The sequence below is a fragment of the Colletes latitarsis genome, chromosome 5 (genome assembly GCF_051014445.1).
Source record: "Colletes latitarsis isolate SP2378_abdomen chromosome 5, iyColLati1, whole genome shotgun sequence".
Lineage (NCBI taxonomy): Eukaryota > Metazoa > Arthropoda > Insecta > Hymenoptera > Colletidae > Colletes > Colletes latitarsis.
The window spans coordinates 35,632,697-35,638,696 of NC_135138.1; positions in this window are offsets into that span (position 1 = coordinate 35,632,697).

Sequence of the window (6,000 nt, forward strand, 5' to 3'; positions counted from 1 at the left end):
AACAAGTATTAGACAATATCTCCGTACAGCGTCAAACAAACTTATTATAAATCAAAAACCAATTTTTAAGAAAAATCGACAGGGGGTAGGTGCTTACATTTTTCGGCGAAAGAAAAAGATTTCAAATCGTTCTAAAAAAATTATTTTTAGTTGCAGGGGACAATTATAATCATTTTTGGTGAACAGACATACCCCTGAATTCCTATCCAATTTCGAGAAAAAAATTCGAGAAGGTGTGAAATTTTTCGCCAAAATTAAAAAATTTCAAATCGTTCTAAAAAAATTATTTTCACTTGCAGGGGACAATTATAATTATTTTTGGTGAACAGACATACCCCCGAATTCCTATACAATTTTGAGAAAAAAATTCGAGAAGGTGTGAAATTTTTCGCCAAAATTAAAAAATTTCAAATCGTTCTAAAAAAATTATTTTCACTTGCAGGGGACAATTATAATTATTTTTGGTGAACAGACATACCCCCGAATTCCTATCCAATTTCGAGAAAAAAATTCGAGAAGGTGTGAAATTTTTCGCCAAAATTAAAAAATTTCAAATCGTTCTAAAAAAATTATTTTCACTTTCAGGGGTCAATTATAGTCATTTTTGGTGAACAGGCATACCCCCGAAATCTTACGCAATTTCGAGAAAAAAATTCCTTACCGAAAATATGTCTGACCAGGAATATTCTACTGAAATTTCATGCGTATCTTTAAAAAATCATAACTCCTGAACGGATTGAAGAATTTTAACGTTTCGAATTGCAAACAACGGGTCTCTATTTATATCAATTGACTCGAAACGGTTTCAAACTCGATGTTTGCAGGATTTCGAAGTTCCTGTCGGCGTGAAATCGTTGTTGTTCAGATCCGCGGGTCTGTTTAAAATTAGTGTCGATCTCCGCGACAAAAAGAAAGCGAACAGTCCGTTGAAATATTAAAAATACACGGCTTCGTTTGTCGGGGCAGTCTCGCGTTAGCAAGCGTGGCAAAGATTGCCAAGTTTCGCCGAGGATTCCTTACAAAGCCTGACTCATTTAGCCCGAAGCTGCTCGTGCTTTGGCGGACGTTTCCCGGCTACCCCTTCCGCGATCCCTCGCGAACCCCACCAACCTACTTTCATCCCCCAGGATTCGCGATTCGGCTAGGCAGGTCGACGACGAAGGGTCAGGGGAAGGCTGCAGGAAGGTTGCAGGAACGCGGTTGAAAGGACGAAATGCTCCTTTGTCGGTGCCCTCCGCACCGCGGAACTTTATTAATTGCGCGTTTTGTTATGCAGATTCCTGCAGAGCGAGCTCCGACCCCAGCCTCCTCTTCCTTTCTTCTGTCTTCGACAGCCTACCGGGGCGACTACGGAGCGATGACTCGTGTGTCCAGGACCTTCAAAAGATTACTCTCGAATTCGTCGCCTTCAATTAGACCTGAAACTTTTCCCTATTTACACGCGGAACTTTGACGCTTCCGCGCGAAAGGTGAATTCACCTTTTCACGGTGGACTTAACGCCGTAGACGTTGGCTTTCGATGGCGGACCGTCCGTGGTTCACCGTGTCTCCGACGAGCAGCTCCGTTAAATCGTAAATATAGGTTAACGTTCCTGTTTCGTTTTTATCCTTAATTTTAACCTTCCGCCTTTTTGCCTCGAAATCGAGTCTAGTAAATTGTGTTTTAAAAATCGTAATTGAAAACACAGAGATTCGAATTTGAATCGTATTTTTTAAACGTCAATGAAGGGAAGCCAGGATATCTGAATCCCGACGGTGATTTAGACCGTCGTACATTATGTTAGGGACACGTTTTAAGAAGCGAGGAGCCAAGAAAGGAATCCGGGCTTTGTTGAGAAACTTCGCTCTTGGGAATTCTAGACTCGGAAGAAGGCGACGCCTAGCAGCTTTTAATTTCGAGCTAAAAAAAAAAAAGAAGAAGTGAGATTCTCGCGTCTCTCGACGCCTATTCATGGAAATTGAACGTTACTCTTACACCAACGAGACGTTTCGCCTGATTTACCGACAACTTGGACGAAGAAACGAAACAACGAGTACCGTGAAGCGAAAAATCACTGAAGTTTGCGGCACGAATTATTTTCGTTAAATATTTGTACTCTAATTTTCGACTGACTCCGTTGTCTTCGAGTTTAAGCTATGACAATATAAGACTCCGTGAGGAATCATGTTCAGGGACGAAGTATAGGGATTCATTATTTAAAATATTTTTATATTTTATTTATTTTTACTTAAGTCTTTGGATAACGTGATTTAAGTATTTTTAAACTATTTATAGAAGAAACCATATTGAAACACTTTCCAGAACACTTTAACAGATTAACTGGTCAATAGATTCCGCGAAATGGAACAGAATATCTCTAAATCTCGATTTGTGAAGTAATCGTGTTTCAAGTAGGTACTCAAATTTATAATAAGTATGTTTATCGTGTATGATTCATATTGTGCCACTCTTATATTATCTGATCGATTGCACAAGGAATTAAAAAACTTCTGATTCATCGTACATTCAAATCTAAATACGATTTCTCCATTGGAATTTCACATTACTCACGCTACAAATATTAACATGAAATTGCCAGATTTAAAAAATATATTTATATACGACCATCTGATAATACAGTGGCGTCGAGTTGCAACAATTAGGGGGTGGTAAATATTCCAGGAATTCACCATTAAGATACACTTAAATGCTATTTATTACCAGCTGAGCGATCGTTAATTGCAGGTCGTACAAAATACGAGGGTTCTCATTTCAGAAGAGGCTCATAGGGTGAGATGTACCATTTCTTGCATTGGCAACCCTCGAGCCCTTATTCGACTATCGTTAATATTTCATTGTGAACGCTAGCTAACAATATTATTATTATATTATCGCGTAGTTTGATCTATCATTATTGCAGTAGTTCATCCCCTTTCCCTATTTTTTTTAAATAACACAATTAAGATTCCAATGAAAAAACTTGCAAAAATCTCGTACTATTTACGTTTCTTTGTCGCGTAAATTTGACAGTAAACGCACAAATAGAGATTAACAGAATTTTGGGAGGCCTCGATCGACCGAATAACACAGGGAAGAGGACAGCTTGGCCGCCCCCGCGCGGGCGTCTTTCTTTTCATTAAAAGCCCAGGAAACTTTCGAATGAAAATTCACTCGAAGGGCGGGTGAATTGAATTGCTCGCGCCTGCAGGCCGGGCATCACGCTGTTTTCTCTCTTTATCTCGCTCCAGGGCCGTGCAATCCGAAAGTTTTCCCGCGCAAAATGCGAGCCGCATTATTTATCAAACGGAGTAGCTAGTCGGCCAGGATTTTAACGTGGCTGGTATCCCGCCCGCTGCCGTCTCGTTCTCCAAGGTAAACAGTTTTCAGTCCTCGGTCGACGAAGAGTCTGGCTGCTTAATATTTCAGACGACCCCGAGCTAACTTCATGCATACTTATGTCGCAACGCGTGACTCCCCGCACGAGATAACCCCTGGCAATATTGTACGCTAGATTTGACCAGATTCCGGAATTGTCAATTTTTATATTGTTTTCCTTTCATCTACCTCGTCACGATCGAAGACACGCACCCCATTTCGAACCATCGATATTAGGCCTTCAATCTTTTTTGTTTTCTAAACAGAGAACTTTGTAACATTTCAAGATTTATGCAAAGATTCTAGAATTGTCAATTTTTATATTATTTTTCTCTCATTTACCTCGTCAAGATGGAAGACACCCTCTTGGCACGCACCCCATCGATATTAGGCCTTCAATCTTTTTTTTTTCTAAATAGAAGACTTTGAAACATTTCAAGATTTATGCAAAGATTCTAGAATAGTTAATTTTTATATTGTTTTCCTTTCATTTACCTCGTCACGATCGAAGACATCCTCTTGGCACGCACCCCATCGATATTAGGCCTTCAAACTTCTTTTTTTCTAAATAGAGAACATTGTAACATTTCAAGATTTATGCAGATTCCGGAATTGTTAATTTTTATATTGTTTTCCTTTCGTTTACTTCGTCACGATCGAAGTCACCCTCTTGGCACGCACCCCATCGATATTAGGCCTTCAAACTTTTTTTTTCTAAATAGAAGACTTTTAAACATTTCAAAATTTATGCAAAGATTTTGGTATTGTCAATTTTTATATTATTTTTCTTTCATTTACCTCGTCACGATCGAAGACACGCACCCCATTTCAAACCATCGATATTAGGCCTTCAAACTTTTTTTTTCTAAACAGAGAACTTTGTAACATTTCAAGATTTATGCAAAGATTCCGGAATTGTTAATTTTTATATTATTTTTCTCTCATTTACCTCGTCACGATCGAAGTCACACTCTTGGCACGCACCCCATTGATATTAGGCCTTCAAACTTCTTTTTTTCTAAATAGAGAACTTTGTAACATTTCAAGATTTATGCAAAGATTCCGGAATTGTTAATTTTTATATTATTTTTCTCTCATTTACCTCGTCACGATCGAAGTCACACTCTTGGCACGCACCCCATTGATATTAGGCCTTCAAACTTCTTTTTTTCTAAATAGAGAACTTTGTAACATTTCAAGATTTATGCAAAGATTCCGGAATTGTTAATTTTTATATTATTTTTCACTCATTTACCTCGTCACGATCGAAGTCACACTCTTGGCACGCACCCCATTAATATTAGGCCTACAAACTTCTTTTTTTCTAAATAGAGAACTTTGTAACATTTCAAGATTTATGCAAAGATTCCGGAATTGTTAATTTTTATATTATTTTTCTCTCATTTACCTCGTCACGATCGAAGTCACCCTCTTGGCACGCACCCCATCGATATTAGGCCTTCAATCTTTTTTTTTCCAAATAGAAGACTTTTAAACATTTCAAAATTTATGCAAAGATTTTGGTATTGTCAATTTTTATATTGTTTTTCTTTCATTTACCTCGTCACGATCGAAGACACGCATCACATTTCAAACCATCGATATTAGGCCTTCAAACTTCTTTTTTTCTAAATAGAGAACTTTTAAACATTTCAAGATTTATGCAAAGATTCCGGAATTGTCAATTTTTAAATTATTTTCCTTTCATTTACCTCGTCACGATCGAAGACACCCTCTTAGCACGCACCCCATTAATATTAGGCCTACAAACTTTTTTTTTCTAAATAGAGATCTTTGAAACATTTCAAGATTTATGCAAAGATTCCGGAATTGTCAATTTTTATATTGTTTTCCTTTCATTTACCTCGTCACGATCGAAGACACCCTCTTGGCACGCACCCCATCGATATTAGGCCTTCAAACTTCTTTTTTTCTAAATAGAGAACTTTGAAACATTTCAAGATTTATGCAAAGATTCTAGAATTGTTAATTTTTATATTGTTTTCCTTTCATTTACCTCGTCACGATCGAAGACACGCACCCCATTTCGAACCATCGATATTAGGCCTTCAATCTTTTTTGTTTTCTAAATAGAGAACTTTGAAACATTTCAAGATCTATGCAAAGATTTTGGTATTGTCAATTTTTATATTGTTTTCCTTTCATTTACCTCGTCACGATCGAAGACACGCACCCCATTTCGAACCATCGATATTAGGCCTTCAATCTTTTTTGTTTTCTAAATAGAGAACTTCCAAACATTTCAAGATTCATGCAATTATCTTTATCGTTAAGTTATTGCATGTTTCTCGCAGTTAATCGCCTCGAATGGCTATCATTATTTCAATAATAGTTTCATTCAACGTCAAATTTTACGTGCGCGTGAAATATTCCATAATAAAAAGGAATTTTTACTTTAAAGATAGAAATACATTTTCTTTTATTTTGTTTTATTCTAGTTCTGTAAAAATTCTATACTTGTCGATTTCAATGCGAGGATTTATAATATCTACGTATAATTCGCAACAATTTTATTTGGCGCTTTAATGCTACATTCCACGTCGAACGAATAGCGAATCTCTTTTTCAATCGTTTCGATCCGAGGTACTCTTTTATAATATACTACACGGGCGAATGCAAAGTCT